The 26037-nt window shown below is 41.8% G+C and overlaps 1 long non-coding RNA gene across 1 annotated transcript; it reads right to left on the minus strand.

The window, feature by feature from the left end:
• Nucleotides 1–25555, minus strand: LOC143420810 (uncharacterized). The gene is made up of 3 exons (XR_013100549.1): nt 25484–25555; nt 8969–9074; nt 1–188 (listed from the first exon to the last, which is right to left on the minus strand). It is a non-coding gene; the product is annotated as an uncharacterized LOC143420810 (long non-coding RNA).
• Nucleotides 25556–26037: the final 482 nt, after the last annotated feature.

Consider the following 26037-nt stretch of genomic DNA (forward strand, 5'->3'; position numbering starts at 1 on the left):
GAAAAAGACTTTCCACACAAGTCACAGCTGAACGGTCTCTCTCCAGTGTCGATGACCTGATGCCGTTTTAGTTTAGCCCTCACAGTAAAACCCTTCCCACACTCGTCACAGGTGTGTTTTTTCTCTCCCTTTCTTCTGTGAGGTTTGTCCGCCTCCTGAGAGCGCTGACTTCTGGCTCCATGTTGGTCCTGCAGTGACAGAGATACAAACAGAGGCAGTGAGTGAAATGCAGTCGTGGAACAAACTCAACCTTCAAACTCCATTAACACTAGTTTTAAACCTGAAGGTGGAGCGTGGCACCAAACACCTTAAAGGTCTCTTATCCCCACCTGCTGGTAGTTCTAACACATTACATCCAACCTGCTGTTAAAGATAATTCATGACTGTTCAAACACTAAAATCATGCACACACACACACACACACACACACACACACACACACACACACACACACAGACACTATTTTATAATTTAGATTATTTTGTTGTTTCCTATTACATATTTCTATAATTTGTATAGATTTATACAGAATTATTCAGTGATAATAAATCCTATGTTTGTTTATTCTAAAGGAACCCCGTTAGCTTCCACAACAGATGTTGCTCGTCTTCCGTCAAATACTCACATAAAATATTACACAATAAAGTGGATTCAAGATATCCACATAATTTCACTCTTACATCCACAGTGAGGTTTCACAATTGTTCAAATATAAGCAATCAATAATAATAATAATAATATCAATAACATTGAGGCACATTAGACAAATTTCAAAAACAAATCATGTCTTACAATATTTACAACAACTAAAAGCTCTGTAAATCGGCTTTTAAGTGTTCATTGAAGTTTTGAATAATTCTCTAATTTTATAAGGCAAGTTATTCCACTTAAAAGTTGCTCTAAATGTAACAGTTTTACAAAACGTTACTTTTAACTCGAGCATTTACTAAATTGCAGCTTGTTGAAAACTGTGTAATATGATGATGTATTTCATCTGGATACTGCAGCTGAGCAGAATAAATGTGGTGTGTTTAACAGAATTGCTTTCTTTAGAACTACAAGTAAGCCATAGAATATTTTAGCCTGTACAGGAAGCCAAGAAAGGTTATTATGCATTTTATCAATATTAGTATAGTATGACCATCCTCCATACCCGCTTGATAACATAAAGGACAGGGCTGTGGCTCCCCACACTCCCTAGCAGATCATTACATGGAGAAACCTTTGGAATGCAAGCATGCTGATCCACACAGGTATGCACACAGGTGTACACATGGGTATTCACAGACGTGGACTAAAGCTTTCTCGGCTGCTGCCTCAAAGCACACTGTGCGCTGTCTATCTTGCGTGCTGAACAATATCGTCTATTATTTAGTAACTATTGATATCTATGACTAGCTAGTTTATTGTGATGGTGCTTTTTTTCTATTATTATGTTGCTCTTTGTTGTTTGCTGTCTCCTCTGTTTGTTTTTTTATTTTTTTTCTCCATACAGGTGACCCAGGAGTTTTTTTTTGTTGTTTGTTTTTTTTTTTTTTCCTCTCTTCCCCCCCTTCTCACCGTCTCTTCTCCCCTTTGGTTTTCTTTCTTTCTCTCCCCCTCTTTCTTTCATTCTTTCCCCCTGTCCTATTAAAAAAAAAAAAAAGTATAGTATGAACATCTTCACACTAATCTGGACGCCTTATTCTGGACTAACTGAAGTCTGTTAAGATCTGTCTTATTAGCTGCTGACCAAATGATTGAACAATACTCCAGATGAGACATTACTAGTGCATTAATGACATCTTTCATAATGAAGAAGTGATACACAAAGAGCATTTCATAGCCATAGCTATGCCTTGTCGGCAGAGTTATGTGACATTAGTGATGTTTGTACTTTCAGCGTTAACTTGGTTTTAAAGCCTTTAAAATATACGCCGTTCAATAGTCGACCTTAATCTGACAGAGAATGTGATGATTTTGTGGATAATTAAAGTCAGTCATATATCCACAAACACAACAAGCTGAAAGTCAGTGATGCTGCTCGGTTTGCAGTCCTGAACATCACGGCACAAGCAGGATTCACTACACTGTTAATTTCAATTCAATTCAATTCAATTTTATTTATATAGCGCCAAATCACAACAAAAGTCGCCTCAAGGCGCTTCATAGATACAGAGAAAAACCCAACAATCATATGACCCCCTATGAGCAAACACTTTGGCGACAGTGGGAAGGAAAAACTCCCTTTTAACAGGAAGAAACCTCCGGCAGAACCAGGCTCAGGGAGGGGCGGCCATCTGCTGCGACCGGTTGGGGTGAGAGAAGGAAGACAGGATAAAGACATGCTGTGGAAGAGAGACAGAGGTTAATAACAGATATGATTCAATGCAGAGAGGTCTATTAATACATAGTGAGTGAGAAAGGTGACTGGAAAGGAAAAACTCAATGCATCATGGGAATCCCCCGGCAGCCTACATCTATTGCAGCATAACTAAGGGAGGATTCAGGGTCACCTGGTCCAGCCCTAACTATATGCTTTAGAAAAAAGGAAAGTTTTAAGCCTAATCTTAAAAGTAGAGATAGTGTCTGTCTCCCGAATCCAAACTGGAAGCTGGTTCCACAGAAGAGGGGCCTGAAAACTGAAGGCTCTCCCTCCCATTCTACTTTTAAATACTCTAGGAACAACAAGTAGGCCTGCAGAGCGAGAGCGGAGCGCTCTAATAGGGTGACATGGTACTACAAGGTCATTAAGATAAGATGGGGCCTGATTATTTAAGACCTTGTATGTGAGGAGCAGGATTTTGAATTCAATTCTGGATTTAACAGGAAGCCAATGAAGGGAAGCCAAAACAGGAGAAATATGCTCTCTCTTTCTAGTCCCTGTCAGGACTCTTGCTGCAGCATTTTGGATTAGCTGAAGGCTTTTCAGTGAGTTTTTTGGACATCCTGATAATAATGAATTACAGTAGTCCAGCCTGGAAGTAATAAATGCATGAACTAGTTTTTCAGCGTCACTCTGAGACAGGATATTTCTAATTTTAGAGATGTTGCGCAAATGGAAGAAAGCAGTCTTACATATTTGTTTAATATGTGCGTTGAAGGACATGTCCTGGTCAAAAATGACTCCAAGGTTCCTCACCGCGTTACTGGAGGCCAAGGTAATGCCATCCAGAGTAAGAATCTGATTAGATACCATATTTCTAAGATTTTCAGGGCCGAGTACAATAACCTCAGTTTTATCTGAATTAAGAAGCAGAAAGTTAGCGGCCATCCAGGTCTTTATGTCTTTAAGACATTCCTGCAGTTTAACTAATTGGTGTGTGTTATCTGGCTTCATGGACAGATAGAGCTGGGTGTCATCTGCATAGCAGTGAAAATGTATGCTATGTCTTCTAATGATACTGCCTAAGGGAAGCATGTATAATGTAAACAGAATTGGTCCTAGCACTGAACCCTGTGGAACTCCATAATTAACCTCAGTGTGTGAAGAGGACTCTCCATTTACATGCACAAACTGGAGTCTATTAGATAGATATGATACAAACCACTGCAGCGCAGTACTTGTAATACCTACAGCATGTTCTAATCGCTCTAATAGGATATTATGATCAACAGTATCGAACGCTGCACTGAGGTCTAGCAGGACAAGCACAGAGATGAGTCCACTGTCAGAGGCCATAAGAAGATCATTTGTAACCTTCACTAAAGCTGTTTCTGTGCTGTGCTGAGCTCTGAAACCTGACTGAAACTCTTCAAATAAACCATTCCTCTGCAGATGATCTGTTAGCTGTTTGACAACTACTCTTTCAAGGATTTTTGATATGAAAGGAAGATTGGAGATTGGCCTATGATTAGCTAAGACTGCTGGGTCTAGAGATGGCTTTTTGAGTAAAGGTTTAACTACAGCCAGCTTGAAGGCCTGTGGTACATAGCCGATTATTAGAGATAGGTTGATCATATTTAAGATCGAAGAATTAATTAATGGCAGGACTTCTTTGAGCAGTTTTGTAGGAATGGGGTCTAAAAGACACGTTGATGGTTTGGAGGAAGTAATTATTGAAGTTAACTCAGAAAGATCAATTGGAGAAAAAGAGTCTAACTTAATATCAATGGTACTAAGAGTAACTGTAGATAATATTACATCTGTGGGATGATTATTGGTAATTTTTTCTCTAATGATAAAAATTTTATTTGTGAAGAAGTTCATAAAGTCATTACTAGTTAACGTTAAAGGGATGGTTGGCTCAAAAGAGCTCTGGCTTTTTGTCAGCCTGGCTACAGTGCTGAAGAGAAACCTAGGGTTGTTCTTATTTTCTTCAATCAGTGATGAATAGTAAGATGTTCTGGCTTTGCGGAGGGCTTTCTTATAAAGCAGCAAACTATTTCTCCAGGCTAAATGATGATCCTCTAGATTTGTGACACGCCATTTCCTCTCCAGATTACGAGTCATCTGCTTTAGGGTACGTGTTTCAGAATTATACCACGGAGTCAGGTACTTCTGATTTGAGGCCTTAGTTTTCACAGGAGCTACAGTATCCAGAGTCGTACGTAGTGAGGAGGTGAAATTATTAACAAGATAATCGACCTCTGTTGGGGTAGCGTTCAGATAGCTGCTTTGCTCTGTGTTGGTACAGGGCATTGGAGATGATAACAGTGGGTGGATTATATTCTTAAACTTAGTTACAGTGCTTTCAGAAAGACATCTACTTTGATAAAGTCTACTCTTCACCGCTGTGTAATCAATTATTGTAAAAGTAAATGTTATCAGGAAATGATCAGACAGGAGAGGGTTTTCAGGAAACACTGTTAAATGTTCAGGTTCGATGCCATATGTTAAAACAAGATCTAGAGTGTGATTAAAGTGGTGGGTGGGTTCTTTTACATTTTGAGAGAAACCAATTGAGTCTAATAACAGATTAAATGCCATGTTGAGGCTGTCATTTTTAGCATCTACATGGATGTTAAAATCACCCACAATAATTATTTTATCTGAGCTCAGAACTAAATTAGATATAAAGTCTGAGAAATCAGACAGAAACTCTGTGTAAGGCCCAGGTGGACGATAGATGATAACAAGTAAGACTGGTTTCTGAGTTTCACAGCTGGGGTGGACAATGTTAAGCATCAGGCTTTCAAATGAATTAAAAGTCTGTCTTGGTCTTTCATTAATTAATAGGCTGGTGTGAAAAATTGCTGCCACACCGCCCCCTCGGCCTGTGCTTCGAGATTTCTGGTAGTTAGAATGGCTCGGGGGTGTTGATTCATTTAAACTAACATAATCATCCTGCTGCAACCAGGTTTCTGTAAGGCAGAGTAAATCAATTTGTTGATCAATTATTAAGTCATGTACTAACAGAGACTTGGAGGAGAGAGACCTAATATTTAATAATCCACATTTCACTGTTTTACTCTTTGGTTCAGATGTGGATACTATATTGTTCTTTCTTTGTAATTGTTTATGTTTAAGTTGTTTGTTGCTGGTTTTTAGTTTGTTTTTTGTCTGTTTGGAAGCTGACACAGTCTCTATGGAGACGGGTTTTTGGGGGGTAGCAGGAGGAGAGAAGCTGCAGAGAAGCGTGTAAGACTGCAACTCTGCTTCCTGGTCCCAACTCTGGATAGTCATATTTTGGGGGGTTTAATAAATTTGTCCATATTTCTAGAAATGAGAGCTGCTCCATCCAAAGTGGGATGGATGCCGTCTCTCCTAACAAGACCAGGTTTCCTCCAGAAGGTTTGCCAATTATCTATGAAGCCCACATCGTTTCTGGGACACCACTCAGACAGCCAGCAATTTAAGGAGAACATGCGGCTAAACATGTCACTCCTGGTCTGATTGGGGAGGGGACCAGAGAAAACTACAGAGTCCGACATTGTTTTGGCAAAGTTGCACACCGATTCAATATTGATTTTAGTGACCTCCGATTGGCGTAACCGGGTGTCATTACTGCCGACGTGAATTATGATTTTACTGAATTTACGTTTACCCTTAGCCAGCAGTTTTAAATTTCCTTCAATGTCGCCTGCTCTGGCCCCTGGAAGACAATTGACTATGGTTGCCGGTGTCTCTAGCTTCACATGTCTGAGAACAGAATCGCCAATTACCAGAGTTTGACCCCCGGCGGGTGTGTCGCCGAGTGGGGAAAAACGGTTAGACACATGAACGGGTTGGTGGTGTACCTGGGGCTTCTGTTTAGGACTATGCTTCCTCCTCACCGTGACCCAGCCTCCCTGATTCCCCAGCTGCTAGGGACCTGCCGGGGAACAGCTAGCGGGGCCTACGCTATTTTCGGCTGCACCAGCTACAGGGGCCTGGCTAGCTACGGGTGAATGAAGGGTGCGAAGCCGAGTCTCCAATTCAGTAATCCTGGCCTCCAGCGCTGCAAATATGCTACATTTGTTACAGATATCATTACTGCTAAAGGAGGCCGAGGAGTAACTAAACATCTGACACAATGAGCAAGAAAGTGCAGGAGGGACAGGTGAAGTAGCCATGGTGCTAATGAGTCGGCTACGAGCTAAGCTAGGCTAGCGAGACAGTACAGAGACAGTGAGTGAATACTTTGGCTATAAATTAGGTAGTGAGTACACAGAAAGTGTGCTTCGGATGAAGCACGTGAAGATTATACTATGAAAGAAGAATGTATTTAAAAGTTGTTAATTAAATCGCTAAGCAAATAAGCTACTCAGAAACACCACTGTGTTTGAGCAGGAACAGGAAGTGATGGCTGGTTAATGTTAGCTGTCTAATATTGCTGCCTCTGTTCGGTGGTGTCGAGCCAAACGCACTTTAACGTGTGTTTGAACGAGCTGACGGTTCACTCGTTAAGCTGAAAGAAAGATGCTTTAATCACAGCAGTCACACATGTGTCCACTGCACCATCTGGAACTCTTCTTGTTTACACTCGTAATAACACAAACACTAAATCCTGCTTCTCTGCTGCTGTTGTGTAGCAGTGTGTACACCTGAGACTGTCACCTGTCTGTCTGTCCTGCACTCTCTCTCTGTTTCTTTCTCTCTGATTGTGGAATAAAAGTATGAACATGTGTTTATAAGTTACACTTGTGTTTGAATCCTGCAGCTTATCACACATTTGATTTCCATGTGTGACGACTGCAAGTGTCCAGAGTGAGGACAGACTGAGGGAGCCACTGCTGCACATCATCTGTGAGGCTTTGCAGCCCTGATGATCCACCAGGACAAACTCAGCAGTGTGTGAGGAAGAGGAGGAGGAAGAGCCAGCAGCAGCTGACAGATGGAGAGAATAGACAGACTGTTCCCTGTTTGTGAAGGACTGCTAGGAAAGTTTAACATAACTGTCTGTGCTGAATCAGTCTTATTAGGTAATGTTCAAATAATGTGATCATCCCAGTGTTTTCAGTGTGGGAGAAAGTACTCAGGGCCTTCAAGTTACACACTATGAAAGGCAGCAACAAGTTTAATGTTCAGAAACCTAAAGTCTGTATCAGCAGCAGAATGGAGCTAAAAATAAATGTTGGTTTCAGTTCTATGAAGCTTTGAGTATTTTGGATCAGTAGCTGCTGTGTTTGTTGCATCATATTGCTGTAACTGTTTATATGCTTTATATATTCTGAGCTAAGCTGATCTATAGTGTTACATCATATTCTATAAGGATGTTATGTGTTTGTAGACTTTCTGCCCAGTTTGACCCATTTAGCAGAAGTCAGCCTGTTTAAGGCTCTGATATCTATTCTGTGTGACTTAAAGCAGTTATGACATGGTCTGATTTTCTCAACCAATAAAGGAATATTTCATATATCAGTCTACTCTTCATTCTATCAGACACAGTTATCACAGCTCCTACATTTGCTTTTTACACATATATGTAAGCACTGAGCCAAATTTAGTACCAACATATTAAATGAACAATATTTGTCTCTTATATATGATACATCTGTATACACACTGTCACAGATACTTGTCTGTGAGTGAAGTGATTAATATAATAACTATAATATTGGCCATATTATATTTACATTACCACAGTGAGATGACTTTAGTCTCATGAACAACATCAGCTAATTGTTATTTACAGCTAATCTTAAACGACTGTTCAGCACAGAAATGAAGCCCAACAATCATGTTTCACAGTCCTGTGGTCTCAGCCTCAGATACTCATCAAATCACACAGAGCTCATGTAGAAACAAATGAACTAAATATGTTCTCCTTCATTTCTGTCAAACAAAGCTGTATGAAACGTTTCCAGCTGTTAGTATCATGGTTGCTAGGCAACCTGGGCAGCGCGACGGAGGCTAGACGTCCCATTTCACGAGCCTACGAGCCTCGCACTTCGGCCTTAGCGGTCTTTGAGTACGTGGCCCTTGAGGACTTTAAAGCTGCAGAACCTGAATCGGGATACAGCCATGATGATCTCCAGCCTCGTGCTCGCCAACATTCTCACCTGAGTTAAGAAGACGATCACTGAAATGGTCTCAGCAGGTCCTTTGATGACAGCAATGAAATGCAGTGGTAAGGCTTTTTGGGGATTAAGTTCGTTTTCATGGCAAAGAAGGACGATGCAGTTCATCTGATCACTCCTCATAACATTCTGGAGTGCAGGCAAAATGCTATTATAAAAACTTAAGCAGCAACTTCTCCAGGTTCCAATATTTATGCAATTCTCAAAGCTTTTGGCCACGACTGTATAACCTCTTCTGAAGTTTAGTGGATATTATACATGGTTATGCTCAGGATGTGTCGGCCAGTTTCCACTGGAAACGCCTTTTGGTTAAACTGTCAGCGAGGAATTTGCATTTGCACTGTTACATTTTTATATAACTTTAATGCACATAAACAACAGCTGCTTGTTTCAGTGAAAATACATTGATGGGTTTTTAATAAAGTTGTGCAGCTGTAAAGTATTTTGTCTGGTGTCAATTCTATCGTCAGCTACATCGTTATGGCAAATGTTCAAATGTATATGGTGATAAATATCTTTGGTCATATGGTCCTGCTCTGTCTGTCACCTTCTGTGTTGAGCTCATTGTTTCCTCTGTAGTGGCTGAGCTGAGTCCAAGTAGCTGAAAATGTTCCTCTGCTGCTCCGTCAGACTCTCCTCCTCCTGCTGATCAGCTGGGACACAAAACAGCTCTTTGTTAGGCTCCACACTGCACTGAAGAGTCAAAGTGTCTCATATGTTCATCTGACAAGTAAAAGAACACATTTTTGTTTCCCGAGGTGGGCAACTTGTTGGAAACAAACACAAAAGCTTTGAGCACTGATACCTGCCATTGCTGGCATTGAAAGATGCAACGCCAGCAATGTGGATTGTCAAGACTCAAACCAATCATCAAGCAAAGACAACAGGGATCATTTGTTTCTGTTTATTTAGCATTCACAGCATTTGTAGTTGCCTTCTGTGCAGGGGAAGTCCACGCACACTGTGTGGTACCGCCATCCGCAGAAGGTGCATTCAACCTCTGTAAGAGAAACGAGGTTGTCTGAGACTGAAATGATATTAACTAAAGAAGTGGTGATTTGTAAAACTTCCCATTTTGATCCGGGACGTACTCTGCATGAAAACAAGCGCTCACTCTTCCTGCTCAACAAATGACAAGGGCGGAGCCTTATACCACGTGATACAGAAGCTGTGCCGTGTGATGCTAAAATTAGCAGGGAAACAACAACGGAGAGCACGTCAGGGATGACGAGAAAGTGACAGGAGAAAATCCGTCCCGGTCAACCACCCAAACATCAATAACGGGAACCTTATACAGCGCTTCCCTATACACGTCGAACTCCCGCAGGCACAAAGACATCACGGAGGCTATCACTTATCACCTGACCAAAGATATGGCTCCATCAACACTGTGCAAAACGAGGGATTTAGGAAAACGATCAACACCCTAGACAAACGCTACACAGTGCCGTCCCGCAACTATTTTTCTATTGTTGCACTACCTGCTCTGTACACGCAGCGTCGAGCAACGGTGGAGACGGAATTTCAAGCAGGACAACATTTTGCTGCAACAACAAAACATGAGACATTTGTTGTTTTATGTTTATTTATTGTTATGAGAGAATCATGATCTCAATTCTAAGCCAAAAAAATCGTGATTCTCATTTTATGCAAAATCGTGCAGCCCTAACATTAACACAAAACTATTGTTTCACCAGAGAAACACACATGAAGAGAGAGAGAGAGACAATAACAGCTACCAAACAGTCGTCATAATTCGTCACACAATGAGAAAAGGACAAATCAACAAGTAACAATGACTAATTAATATTAAAATCTGTAACATAATGTATTGTTTGGAGTTTAGTCTGATTGGTTCAGGATGAGCTGCCATTATCCAATCACACGTCTGCTTACCTGCATCTTTTCTCTTTTTTCTAACCTGAGCACCTGATGGCTTTGAACTTTTGTTGTCCATCTTCCATTGGTTTGAATTTTGCGCTCCAGTACAAACACAAATCCCCCAACCCGAGGATCAGCACAATTAACCTAACAGACCTACACCTTAGTTCACAGATTCACTTTGTCTAAGGTTGATTTCTGGGATTTCACACAACCCAGGATTCAGATCGTGAATCCATGATGGGCTTGGATTTACATCATTATAAATGAAATGTGCTCTACTTGGAAGCAGCCGGCCCCGCCCCTTTTGACGGCTTGTGTGAGACTTTAAATCATCAAACTGTAAATTATAAATTTAAATTGTTATTGATCCTTTACCCCGAGTCCTAAAGTGTAGATTTATTTTCTTACTCTTCTTATATTTATTGTTTGTTTACTTGCACCGCTGTAACTGCAGCCTCGTCGTCTCGTCTCTCTATATGCTGGACTGTCTGTAGCGGAGATGACAATAAAGTTTACTTTGACTTCAGCAGCGCGCAGGCGCACCGAGGGCTCTCGCGCTCACTTTATAGAATTTAGAAAAAACATGGGTGCAGATTATAAGTCTGTATCATAATATCTGTTTGTTGTTTTTATTTTGTTTTGCGAGTTGGTTATTAGATGCCGCTCCAGCCAGCCAGAGACTCCCCGCCGCCCCGCCCTCTCCTCCCTGTGCCGCCAGCAGCAGGCGCACCTCGTAAACGGAGGGCGCCCTTACTCCCAGCAAATGGCTGATAGAAAACCGATCGGTGCCTACGAATTTCCCAATATGCGCTGGCATGACGTCGGGGAAGCATGGGTACGACCGATTATTTTATTTTTTTCTTGCCAATGCCCGTGATGCCCCCCCACCACGATGCATTCTATTGGTTTGCACACTTACACACACCCAGCTGTGGTTTCCTGTTTTGCTGGACTCTGGAGAGCCCCGCCTTTAACGCTCTTCTCTCACAGAGAGCAACAGAAAACTTGGAAAAACTCCAGATTGACTGAACTCAGTTCAAAGTTACCTTGACACCTTTAGATGTGAGACGTAGTGATGGTCCGCTTGAAGCTGACGCTCCGGTGCGTGTGTCAGAAAGATCAACGCGCTGCTTCAGAAGCACCGTGTCGAGGCTTGATTCGTTTGGCCAGAGTCACGTGATCAGTGACGTCTGAAGCTTCGTTTAGAACGTACCTTTTTTTAAATCGAACTTTATTGAAACACAATGAGTATACAACATACAAACAGATGAAGTTTACAAAAGAATAGAACATGAACATACAGAATCAGAATCAGAATCAGAATGGGGTTTATTGCCAGATGTTGAGGTTTACAACATTAGGAAATTGCTGCGGTGCTTCAGTGCAAACAATAAGAATTAAAGTGCTATGTAGAAAGAAAGATATGTGCAGAACCAGGAGTAAAAAAATTATGATATGAGTAGGCGAAAAAAATCAACATATTGTAACGTGCAGTGGAGATGAAGCCAGCCGCGGAGGTGTGCAGGTGGATAGCGAATGAGCAACAGCTTCTGACTTTCCAAAAAGTACTCATTTATTTACAATATCAAAAATAAAAGTGCTACCTCTACCACACATTACTAAAGAGCACACTAGTCCGCGTAAACACGGGAGCATCCATTACAGGAGGAGTGCGAAGAAGAACAAAAAGGGGGTGACACCAGTCGTGAGACAGGAGGCGCCGCCATGTGGTGATACACTGCATTACAATAGCAACTGTTACATAGTCCCCCCCTGGTGAGAAAAAGGCTGTCCTCAGCCGTACACAGCTGAAAAAGCACACACCACACCTAACAGTACCCTATACATAGAGGTTACAGCTAAGATTGGTGCACACACACAGGGCAAAAGACCATTTAAAAATGAAATTGGTGAAAATAAGACGAATATGTACAGTGGAAAATCAGTTTTCTTAGTTTTTTTCTTTTGTTCTTTTTTTTTCTAAGTAAATGCCAAGAATGAACCTTAACGCACGAAAGAGCCATAAAACTGGATTAAGTAGAGCAAACAGAAACATCTACATATCATGACTCAAAGTAGCAATGCAACAAGACAGCATCAAACAGGTTTAACCAAAACATTTCACTTCAGATCAATCCTGGTTGTGTGAAAATCATTAGTCCATCTTTTGTTGCTCCAGCCAGACGTAACTCTGGGGCAACGTCTGGGCCTGAAATTGTAATGTCCACCAGCAGCTGGGTGCTGGACAGATCTGGGTGAAACACTCTCTGGAACAGCGCCCACACCAGAAGAAGAGTCAATGTCCGGTAAATCAAAGGGGAATGGCTCAGAGTCAATGTCAGTGTCTGCAGGGGGGCCAGGGTGGGCCTGAGAGTCAGAGTTCAGACCCTCTGCGGTCTCTCTCTCAGCAGGCAATGAAACAGAATGTTCTTTGGAAGTGAGAGAGTCCCAGGTATGGAACGGTTGCATGTTCACAACATGATAAACACCTGCATCCACACCGGAGTCCACCCAAGTGAGCCTGTAATTAACATCACTGAGTCTCTGAGATACACACAATGGTCCCTGAAACAGTGGTGCAAGTTTAGCAGTAAAGTTAGACTGAGCGTCTGACCTGGGGTGCGTCTTAACTCTCACAAGGTCACCAACACGAAACGTGGCATGTCGATGTCTCAAGTCATAGTAATGTTTTTGTCTGTCATGGCTATAGTCCAAAGCTGCTTTGGCGTGGTCGTGAGCTTCCTGCAGGGAGGCTCTCAGAGTCTCAGGGTAAGGCACACCCGGTTCATCAACACCTGCTGTAGAAGGCTGAGTGATAAGGTCAAGCGGGGTGTCTAACTCACGACCATAAAGCATCATGGCAGGAGTCATACCTGTACTGTCATTAGGGCTGCCACAAACAATTATTTTGATAGTCGACTAGTCACCGATTATTTATGCGATTAGTCGACTAATCAGATCATCATCCACTGGACGTAAAACTACAGCTTATTGCACCAGCAGCATCTGCTCTTATATAACTATCATTAGCTTACAGCTTTAAGCTTTTAAGTTGCTAACTAAAAATAAAGACAAGATGATAGTTTATTCAATTTTAATGAAATTTGCAGATTGTTTCGGTAAAGTTTAATAAACTCCTTGCTATCTAAAATATAACAGGACACCGGAGTATATTCTCCAGCATCTCACACTTCTGATAATCAGCTGTCTGCTTGACGTTTATTCAGCTGTGTAAAAACTATAACTTTAATCTCAGACAAACCGATTTACTCAAGAACAAATAAAATACTAAAAAAAAAAAAGCCAAACAACAACATTTTTAATTTATCTAAGTGACTCATATATATTTAACCTGAGCTCATTGCAAGTAAATGCAATGAGTATACAACACAATTAAAGACGGCGGTGGGTTTGAAAACAATTTGCCGGGAGTCCGGTGTTCTCACAGCGCTAGTGACCTAGCCCCCGGCTAGCTATCGAGCTAGTGGGTAACAGACGTCTCCGAAAACGTCGGAGCGCTTTTGAAAATATGTGGTGTCTTGATAAACTGAGCAGATATTTGAGGTTTACACAGCTACATTCTCGCCTGAAAATATGTTAAACGTTTATTTTGTGACCCAGAAAGAATAATAAGAGTAATATTAAAACTAACTAGCTACCGCCATTGTTGGAAACTAAGCTGGGCCGCGCTATGAATTCTGGGACACAGCTGCTTCTTCTTCTTCTTCGGGGTTTAACGGCAGCTGGCATCCTTGTACATGCAGTGCTGCCATCTTCTGTTTCAGTCTGTTATTACACTCTTAAATCCTGCTACTTATTCCTGTGTCTTTTGCAATCTTACAAAGCTTCAAACGACGCGTCGACTATTAAATCAGTCGTCGACGATTTTGATAGTCGACGTAATCGTGACTAGTCGACAAATCGTGGCAGCCCTAACTGTCATGGGGGGGGGGCGGTGCGCAGAGCAAAGCAAATCTGAGGGAGAAACTTGTCCCATGATGTGTGCTTATCACCTACATAAGCGCGGATTGCAGTTTTCAGAGTCCGGTTGACGCGTTCAGTAGCATTTGTCTGAGGGTGATATGCCGTAGTGAGTCTGTGCACCGAGCCTAAGGCAGAAACAACATGTTCAAAAAGCTCACTCACAAAAGGAGACCCTCTGTCAGAAATGAGGTAAGTGGGTGTACCATGCCTAGCAAAAATGTCAGTGACGAATTTACCAGCTGCTACCTGAGATGTAGCTTCTTTGACAGCACTGGCTTCAACCCATTTAGTCAAATAGTCAACAAACACGATCAAATAAGCATTACCAGTGGGGGTGCGGGGAAGTGGCCCAACAAAATCCACACCCACATACTGCCAGGGTTTCTGGGGGACAATGGGAACCATAAGACCGGCTGCTTTTTTCTGACTTGGCTTGGTGAGTTGGCACACTGAGCATGAAATCACATAGCGTTTCACATCAGCTGCCATTTTGGGCCAGAAAAACCTAAAACGCAGTCTAGCCAATGTCTTAGAAACACCCAAGTGACCTGCTGTGGGGTGGTCATGGTAATAGTCCAGCAAGGTGCCTCTCATGGAAGTAGGGGCAAACAGTTTCAGCTCTTTCAAAGGGTGCAAAGCACATGTGGACTTGGGTTCTCTGTGATACAAAAGAGAGTCATACACAACATACTGTAACAAGGTGGCATTGTCCGAGCTGTTCAGAGAGTCTGCTTCAATGTCTCTGAGGAGTGGACCTGTGACATGATCGTCTAACTGCAGCTGTCTGAATTGTGAACGGTCAGCCAGAATGACGGGGGGCAGAGTACGAATGTCCAGGCTGCCCATAACAGCATGATCTGGTAAAAGATCAGTCGGCCTGTCACAGGTCAGAGGCAAAGGGTTGCATGACAGTGCGTCGGGAACTTTGTTCTGTGCACCAGGTTTGTGCACTATTGTGAAATCAAAGTCCTGCAAACGAAGTGACCAGCGGGCGAGTCGGCCCGTTGGGTTTTGACGAGACATGAGCCACCTGAGACTGTTGTGGTCAGTGAAGATAGTAACATGAACACCTTCAACATATGGGCGGAAGTGTTCCAGAGCCCATATCACAGCGAGGCACTCATTCTCTGAAGTGCAGTAGGGGAGTTCAGCTTTGTGAAGGAAGCGACTAGCAAAAGCCACAACGTACTCACGACCCTTGTCATCCTTTTGCATCAACACTGCCCCAAGACCAATGTCACATGCATCGGCGTGAATGGAAAAGGGACGGTTGAAGTCTGGAAATGACAGGATCGGGGCTGATGTGACATGATCCTTCAAAGTGTCCATGGCCCTTCGACAGCTGTCGTCCCAGTGGAAAGCATTGTCCTTTCTGGTGATGGCGTGAAGAGGTTCGGCATGGCGGGCATAATTCTGAATGAAGCGTCGATAATAGCCAGTCAAGCCAAGGAACTGACGGACGTGTTTCACTGAGGTTGGGGTATCAAACTCCTTAACCGCCTTTACTTTGTCCGGATCGGGCTTAACACCTGATGATGTGATGCGGTACCCAAGAAAGGTGAATTCATCGAGGCAGAATTGGCACTTTTTGAGCTTCAATGACAAGCCAGCAGCCTGGAGTCTGCCCAGCACCTCCTCTAGATCCACTAAGTGCTGTTCAAAGGTAGGTGAGGCGATAACAATGTCATCCAGGTAGACTGCGCACGTTTTGAAAATGAGGCCAGTAGGGCTGCCACGATTAGTCGACTAGTCACGATTATGTCGACTATCAAAATCGTCGACGACTGATTTAATAGTCGGCGCGTCGTTTGAAGCTTTGTAAGATCACAAAAGACGCAGGAATAAGTGGTAGGATTTAAGAGTGTAATAACGGACTGAAACAGAAGATGGCAGCACTGCATGTACAAGGATGCCAGCTGCCGTTAAACCCCGAAGAAGAAGCTGTGTCCCAGAATTCATAGCGCAGCCCAGCTCAGTTTCCAACAATGGCGGCAGCTAGTTAGTTTTAATATTACGCTTATTATTCTTTCTGGATCATAAAATAAACGTTTAACATATTTTCAGGCGAGAATGTAGCCGTGTAAACCTCAAATATCTGCTCAGTTTATCAAGACACCACATATTTTCAAAAGCGCTCCGACGTTTTCGGAGACATCTGTTACCCACTAGCTCGATAGCTAGCCGGGGGCTAGGTCACTAGAGCAGCTGAGAACACCGGACTCCCAGCAAATCGTTTTCAAACCCACCGCCATCTTTCGCTACTCAGGTTAAACATATATATGTCACTTAGATAACTTAAAAATATTATTGCTTGGCTTTTTTTTAGCATTTTATTTGTTCCTGAGTAAATCGGTTTGGCTGAGATTAAAGTTATAGTTTTTACACAGCTGAATAAACGTCAAGCAGACAGCTGATTATCAGAAGTGTGAGATGCTGGAGAATTTACTCCGGTGTCCTGTTATATTTTAGATAGCAAGGAGTTTATTAAACTTCACCGAAACAATCTGCAAATTTCATTAAAATTGAATAAACTATCATCTTGTCTTTATTTTTAGTTAGCACATACCTTAAACACTTAAAGCTGTAAGCTAATGATAGTTATATAAGAGCAGAGGCTGCTGGTGCAATAAGTTGTACGTTTTACATCTAATGGATGCATGATCTGATTAGTCGACTAATCGCAAAAATAATCGGTGACTAGTCGACTATCAAAATAATTGTTTGTGGCAGCCCTAGAGGCCAGCAAGCACAGAGTTCATGAGTCTCTGAAAAGTTGCAGGTGCGTTGCAGAGCCCAAAGGGCAGCACCCGAAACTGGAAGAGACCGCAGTGAGAGATGAAGGCAGTTTTAGGCTTCGAGTCCTCTGCTACAGCAACCTGCCAATAGCCTCGCGCTAAGTCCAATGTCGAGACAAACTTTCCTCTTGCCAGAAAGTCCAAAGACTCATCTACACGAGGCAGGGGATACGAGTCTTTTCGGGTAACTTGGTTGAGCCCTCGAAAGTCCACACAAAACCTTGGTTCCGTGGCAGCTCTATTTACAATGACTACAGGAGCTGCCCAAGGGCTTGTGGAAGGTTCAATGATGTTGTCCTTCAACATTTGTTGCACTTGTTCTTCAATCACACGTTTCTTAGCAGGTGACGTGTGATAGGGTGGGAGATTGACAGGTGTTGCATTGCCAGTCTCTATGGCGTGCTCAGAGCCGTTCGACCAAGTTGACCATCAAACAAGGAGCTAAACTTGCTGAGCAGATTTAGTAAAGCATCCTTGTTGTTCTCTGAGAGACTTGCTTCAGACAGTTTGGCTGTTAAGTCTGAGCGAACCAAGTCCAAAGACATCAGTGTTCCAGGTGAATGTGAATAATCATTTTGAAGGTCCTCTTCATTGTCTGCGAGTGGGCAGGGGATGTCCTCAACGTAGACTGTTCTAGTGGGAATGTGAATAGAAACAGAAGCTCTTGCCATAAAATCCATTCCCAGAATGAAAGGAGAGGACAAATCTGGTATTATGGCAAAACGCTGGTAAAAGTTCTTGTTCATGAATCCAATATTGAGCCAAATAACACCAACAGGGATACAGGGAGCATTATTGGCGAGGTTAACTGCAGGACCATTCCACTCACTTGTGTTTCTAGGGTAAGAGTCATTTACTTGAATGAGATCTGTTCGTACAGCCAAGAGGGAAGCACCCGTGTCGAGGGTAGCATCCACAGATGAAGCATTGAAGTTCACTTTCGTTCTTAGTGGGGTATTCCAGTGGACTTGTGAAAAATTGTCTTCCAAGTGTCCAAGACTGTGTCCACCCTGTAGTGAATCGGGCGTGTGAGGCTCCGTTAGTAACTGGGGGAAGGTTGGCCTCTGTGAAATGTCCTCCCCCCCCCTGTAGTTTCCCGACTGCCTGTATTGTGGCTGGGATGTGGTGCTGCTTAATTCCACCTTTTCATGGCCAGGGTCAGAGGGGCCAGGTGCTGGCAATGGCTGGACTGGGCCATGCCTAGCGGTGTTCGAGGCTCGTTGTGGCAAATGAGGTTGGGTGTTACAGTTTGGGCAGGTGCGTGTAGTGAACCCTGGCTGAGAGCATTTGAAGCAGTAAGGTTCAGGCTTATAGTTGTCTTTGCTACATAAAGCAGGCTGTGGTCTTTGTGGTCCAAGCACTAAGTGAAGCTCATGAGCGCGTAGCAGCAAGTCCATTACAGAAGTGACATTAGCGCCATACAGGGCAACTCTGTATTTTTCGAGAGCATGTCTACTAATTAGGTCAATTCTGTCTTTTTCAGGTGGGGGGCTCTTCAGTTTGTCAAACTCACTCAACATGTGGGCGACAAAGGTTGGGAGCGGCTCGTCCTGAGCCTGAACACGATCCAAAATTCCTCTCAGGATGCGTTCTTGGTTGTCGGAGGGCAGAAAAACTGTCTTAAACAGTTGACAGAATTTAGCCCATGATGTGATGTGGGAACTCAGTGCCTTGAACCATTTCCCGGGCTCTTTTGCAAGAAAGTGTGGCAGTTCGTTTGGCAATTGCCCATCAGTTAGGTTCAATGAGGCTTTGTATGTGCCAACTGCATTTAACCAGTCCTCAGGTTGCACTTCTCTCTTTTTCTTTCTCCCAAGCGGAGCAGCGGCACACCACGGTATCCAGAAATTAGTCGGGTCCCACCTGAGCTGAGGCTGTAGCCATGGCGGGAGAAAACGTCCGAGAGTCCGCAAAACTGGGGGGATTTCCGAGACAGTTCACGTGCTAGAAGAGAAGAATCCTCGGCGGGATGCAAAAATCGTCTGAAGTCCAAGGGGAAAAAGTTCAGGCGCCAGTTGTAACGTGCAGTGGAGGTGTGCAGGTGGATAGCGAATGAGCAACAGCTTCTGACTTTCCAAAAAGTACTCATTTATTTACAATATCAAAAATAAAAGTGCTACCTCTACCACACATTACTAAAGAGCACACTAGTCCGCGTACACACGGGAGCATCCATTACAGGAGGAGTGCGAAGAAGAACAAAAAGGGGGTGACACCAGTCGTGAGACAGGAGGCGCCGCCATGTGGTGATACACTGCATTACAATAGCAACTGTTACAATATAAATATTGTTCTGAGGCTTTTTGTTGGTTGAGTCTGAAATTGATTGTATGTACAATTCATATCCTTATAAAACGGCAGAAATATGGTGTTTTATTAATAAACTTACATTTATGGATATAAAATAGGGCTGCCACGATTTGTCAACTAGTCACGATTACGTCGACTATCAAAATCGTCGACGACTGATTTAATAGTCGACGCGTCATTTGAAGCTTTGTAAGATCCCAAAAGACGCAGGAATAAGTAGCAGGATTTAAGAGTGTAATAACGGACTGAAACAGAAGATGGCAGCACTGCATGTACAAGGATGCCAGCTGCCGTTAAACCCCGAAGAAGAAGAAGAAGCAGCTTTGTCCCAGAATTCATAGCGCGGCCCAGCTTAGTTTCCAACAATGGCGGTAGCTAGTTAGTTTTAATATTACTCTTATTATTCTTTCTGGGTCACAAAATAAACGTTTAACATATTTTCAGGCGAGAATGTAGCTGTGTAAACCTCAAATATCAGCTCAGTTTATCAGGACACCACATATTTTCAAAAGCGCTCTGACGTTTTCGGAGACGTCTGTTACCCACTAGCTCGATAGCTAGCCGGGGGCTAGGTCACTAGCGCTGTGAGAACACCGGACTCCCGGCTAATCGTTTTCAAACCCACCGCCGTCTTTCGCTACTCAGGTTAAATATATATGAGTCACTTAGATAAATTAAAAATGTTGTTGTTTGGCTTTTTTTTTTTTTTAGTATTTTATTTGTTCCTGAGTAAATCGGTTTGGCTGAGATTAAAGTTATAGTTTTTACACAGCTGAATAAATGTCAAGCAGACAGCTGACTGCCTCCTGACATCTGACCCACGTTAAACTCATGGACTGAACATACACACCCCCACAATGGACAACTGTACCCTCAAACACGCAATAATAACATGGAGTGAACCACCACTCACAACCACTAGCACTTTATATAGCCTCTGTAGAAACTATCTACACCCTCACTTATCTTAACTGCACTACTGTATAGCTCTGTGTAAATAATCATTCTGTACATTCAATAATCTTTAATCCTACAACTGTTTACAACTTGCATAGTTCCCATTTCTGTATAGCTGTATATCTCAGATTTCTGTAAAGTTATTTATTTCATATTCTGTATAGTTTTTCATATTTATATCCTGTTCATAGCTTGTACTCACTACAGCCTGTACATACTTAGTTATAGAATATTCACAACATACTTCATACCGTGTACATTATAACATACCATAATAGACCCATTTCTGTAATATACTTACATATCTATACTATTGCTAATATATATTGTAATATACCTATATCACTAAAGCACTTCTGGATGGATGCAAACTGCATTTCGTTGCCCTGTACCTGTGCATGTGCAATGACAATAAAGTTGAATTCTATTCTATTCTGATTATCAGAAGTGTGAGATGCTGGAGAATTTACTCCAGTGTCCTGTTATATTTTAGATAGCAAGGAGTTTATTAAACTTCACCGAAACAATCTGCAAATTTCATTAAAATTGAATAAACTATCATCTTTTTATCATCATATTTTTAGTTAGCACCTTAAAAGCTTAAAGCTGTAAGCTAATGATAGTTATATAAGAGCAGATGCTGCTGGTGCAATAAGCTGTAGTTTTACGTCCAGTGGATGATGATCTGATTAGTCGACTAATCGCATAAATAATCGGTGACTAGTCGACTATCAAAATAATCGTTTGTGGCAGCCCTAATATAAAATAGCTAAAAGTATTAACAAATATTTTATAAAAAAAACATTTATCATTCTTCCTGGGGAACTTAAAGAAAAACAATAAAACATTTCCCCATCGTAAAGAAAACTCCCTTAAAATATGGACAATAACAAAACTGCTAAATTCTTCCAGAATCTCTGTGTAGAGGAACCAAAAGAGATGTGCCATAGTTTCTGGATGATCCCCACAGAAAGTTCAATTAGTATTTATGTCTCTTTTAAATGTTACCATATAGTGACTGGCTGGGTCACATTTATGAAGAATTTTATATGAGATTTCCTTCACCTTGTTCACAATTAGATATTTATGGGATCATCCAGGCTGTCTTCCAGGTGATATCTGGAACATGTCGGTTCCAGTAAGATATTCTATATATGGGAGAGACATGATATCTTCTTGGAATAAACTACGTATTCTCTTATTGCTGTTACCAAGTTCCTGTGAAAAGCAGATTTTTCCCACTGCTGACTCAGCTGGATCAGGGAGAGTGACTGAGGCAGATATTGAGCTGTCAGTGTTTTTATATAACATTAAAGTCCCTGAGGGTATGGCACCAAGCACCATTGAGAATTCCCCAACACTGTTTGACAAGTTTGACGAGCATCTTGACTTTTGGTCTTTGGATATTAACAGTCCTGGATATGTGACTTCTTGTTTAACAGAAATGTTACAGAAAGCATTTGCAGTGCAGCCTTTAATTGCTAGTAATTCACATTTTTTTAGATTTCGACATAAAGCAGATGCCTCAGAGAAATCACTAATAACACTAAGGGCTGGACGGATTTGATTTGCATTCTTCAAGAAGAGTGTGGTGTCATCAGCTAGCTGGCTGATGATGAGCTCCTTATCAGCTGTGCTGATTCCTTGTATAACAGGTCAAATCTCGGGGTGGAGTCTTAATCATTTTAATTGAGCTATTGCCATTCGTGTACAAGGTTTTGATAGCTTTACAGAAAAATGCCAAATTTTTCCAAAGAGTGGAAAATAAATTGATGTTCAATTGTATCAAAAGCCTTTTAAAAATCCAGGAAGAGAATGAAGCTATAGTCAGATACCAAATCAGAGTAATCAAGTAGATCTAAAACCAGTCTCATGTTCTTAGAAAGGTGTCTGTTTCTCATAAAGCCTGATTGTGTCTCATCGATAATTGTGTCCAAGAACTCTTTCATTCTGTTAGCAAGTACTAAAGCCATAATCTCATAGTCATCATTGAGCAGACAGATGGGTCTCCAATTATCAATAAGAAGTAAGTCTTTGTTTGGCTTTGGAATAAGTGTTATGAGACCCTGAGTAAGAGTAGGAGGGAGGATGTTATTCTCTACACTTCCTATGAAAAGCTGCAGTAAGAACGGAGCCAGGAGATTAGAAAATGATTCATAAAACTCTGCAGTTAAACCATCTGTGCCGGGAGATTTGTTGGCCTTAAGTGCAGAAATAGGATTACAAACGTCCTCCACAGTCAGAGGGCTGTCACAGTGACTTCTATCTTCCACAACAATAGTTTTTAGGTTTTTAATATTATTGAGAAACAGCGTTGAGACATATATATATATATATTCTACTTTTCTAAATGATTGACTATTTCAATGGAGAACCTAAATGACACGGACCTGTGTTTGTTATTACATATCTCTATTTTGAATGTGACAAGTCTATCATTGCCTGTTATTCATAGGTATTAACAGAGTTTTTGGCCTTTTTTTCCTCTATAACAGTTAATTGACACTTTACAGTGGCCTGCTATGGTTAATAATAACATGTTCAGTCATGAGTGAAATCAAAGCTTTTCTTCACTTTAGCATTTAACATTCCCAACAATATAATGTGATACCTTAATTAAAGCACAGCTAATAAAACACAATTTTCTTAATGCAAACATCAGTGACTCAACATTAGCAACCAAAGGGTTCAGTCTGCAGCTCACACTCATGTGAAGCTACAGCCTCCCCCTTTAGTCTCTGTCATCCTTCTGCTCCTGCACAAACAAAGCAAGACAAAACCTCCACCCTTCTTCTACAGGCTGGGTGAATTGTTGTGGACATTCACTAATCCTAAAGTCGGCACCGTTTTTGTCTCAGTATCAAGTCAGTTAAACTTTTAGTCGTCAGTCCATCACAGTCCAGTCACATGCATACATCCACACACATTCATACCAGATATTGCTGATAATGGAGTCTCACGCGCAGCCTATTCGAGCCTCCATCACCAGCAAGATGACGTCATCATTTTAAAGGAAAACAGCTCCTTGTTTTTGGACTGGATTGACTCGCTGCAATCCTTTTAGGCTCAGGACTTCTCATGTGATCAATGTCACATATAAGTGAATTTCTCCCAAGCCCATTATAATCATGGAGAAAAACACTTTGCCACTGTTTCCAGTAAGAATATTTTATAGCGCTTTAAAGTTCAACCTCTCAGGTCTGGATTAAAGAGCTGATTTGTTAAATCGGGAACTCACAAAATACCAAAATATCACCAGCGGTGGATCACACCTCTCAGATGTTCTTATCTCAGTGCACTGTAACAAAAGCACAAACAAACGCAACCAATAAAATACTAATAAAGTAACAAATACTGGGGCCCATTGCAAACATGTCCAAGCATAAAACCATCTTTCTCTCTCTTAGAGAAAGAAAACAATCCAAACCTCACTGATAAAATCAACCTAGTGTCAAGCAAAACCCAAAAATCAACCAAAACTTCACCAGAAAGTTTTCCTCCCTCCCGGGACAATATTGTGCAGGAATACAGGCACCGTAACTCCTTCTTGCACTGACAAAAACATGTTGGATTTACATGATTCAATAGTGGACACTGGTTGCACACAAAGGTTTTGCTTTGGCAGAAACTTAAACAACTGAGTTAAATCAACACAACCTTTTCATATTCAGTAAACCTGCATGTTGTGTTCATAAAACACGATTGAAACATGTTCAGATGGAGTAAGTTGAGCTCCTGGAACATTTTAATCCTTCAATTGAAATTGAATGGGTCTACAACAACTACCGTCCTCCTATCTCTATCCTGGTAGCAGCAGGGCTGGGAAATAACCCTGAAGTGATAGGTTACCAGGCAGGGTACACCCTGGACAGCTCACCAGTCTATCAGATAGAAACACACAGCCGTTTACATTCATGGATAATTTAGCCCAGGACCTTCTTACTGTGGAGCAACAGCACTAACCAGCATGCCAACAATGGAGGAAATACAGGAAAGCTATGATTTCCTGTATTTGAGGCAGAATTCTTTTGTTCTTGCCCTTGACAGGTTAATCCACAATAAATAGCAACAGCATGCATGTGGTGTGTGTGTCGTTGTCTGCCTCTTATAACTCCAGTGATTTTCCTGTAGTTTGAAATCTTATGCGGTGTTGACACAATAATTTGTTGTAAAGCAGGAAATTCCCAACTGTGGTAGAAAGCACAGCTTAGCCTTAGCAAATGTTCAAAGAAAAGTCGTCACTTCCTGATTTCTGCTTCACTGATAAATATTGTCACACTGGGGTTTTTGCAAATGATATCAGTGAGCACTGTGTGGCAGCTGGAGTCAGACAACTGAAGCTCCCACAATCAAGACCACAAACAGCTTTCAAAGGAGATTTGAAGCTTTTCTGGCAGCAAGCTTCATGATTTATGGGACTGGAACTGGAACAGAAACTACCTGATCACCAATGGTGAGCTGGCATGGAATTATTTTTATGACATTTTATCAAAGTTATAAATAAGCATGCCCATTAACACATAGTGAGTGAGCATGTTGTCTTCCCACGCAGTGAACAGCGGATGCTAATGTTTTTGTCACTTTTACAGAGTCAAACTCAAAGTAAGGTCAGTGCTTCCACGCTTTAAACGCTGCACGCTCACACTCTCTCCACACTCGATAGATTTTCCATTGTTCATCTGCACACAGCTGCGGTTTTAGTAACGCAGTAACGCAGCGTGCTTACGGCAAAGTAACAGTAATCTAATTACCTTTTTTGCAATAGTAATCCCTCACTTTACTCGTTTCTTGAAAAAAGTAATGGGATTACTGCCCATCTCTGGTTGGAGCTGTGCACTTGTGGGTTCCACCTTGTGTACACGTTTATCTTTGCTGTGTGTACTTGTACCTCTGAGTGGAAGCTGAACTCTTGAGGTCGAGTATCGAAGCATCAGCTGTGACGTTAAAGTCCAAACAGCTCGTTCATTTGACGTGCAAATGAACGAAGGTAACGCCGTTTTCATGTGGATGTGTCACTGAGACACTTTCCACATCCACAGCTCACAAAATGGGAAAACTATAGAAGTATAACAATGAAGAAGTTACTATGTTACGGGTCCCAAGGATGAAGACCTCGATGACAAATATGTTACCTGTAAAAGCAGGTGAAGAGCAGAGTAAGGAAGACACGATGCGTCTCTGCTTTCCTCCAGAACGTGTCTGAGTCTGATTTATTTCACACAAATAAATGCTATAAAACACTAAACATGAGCTTTCAATATACTGTTCAGCTGGTTCCTCATTCACATCAATTACATTTACTTATTTCACAACATCAGTGAAATATACTCTTTTTAACTGGTTCAGTTTCTCAAGTTCACACTTCTTTCCATAACAGCTACATCCTTTTATCATATCAATAAACACATCACATTGTCTTCTGCAGTGTCTTACTGGCTAAACAGTTCTATTCAATAACAGCATTGGTAAATACATTACATTTGTTCCCTCCAGTAATTTACTGGCAAAATCACTATTTAGTGCATCATGAAACACAGCTTGTTGAATCAACCCATGAATGCCTCTGTTAGCTACACAGAGTTGCTCAGAGTGCTTGTGTTACACTAGCTAATCTACTCAGTCACTTTAACAGAACTATTAACATTCACATCTCACAGAACTGATTTGATTGGAGCATTACAACACG

Source organism: Maylandia zebra, linkage group LG2 (assembly GCF_041146795.1).
Source record: "Maylandia zebra isolate NMK-2024a linkage group LG2, Mzebra_GT3a, whole genome shotgun sequence".
Taxonomy (NCBI): Eukaryota; Metazoa; Chordata; class Actinopteri; order Cichliformes; family Cichlidae; genus Maylandia; species Maylandia zebra.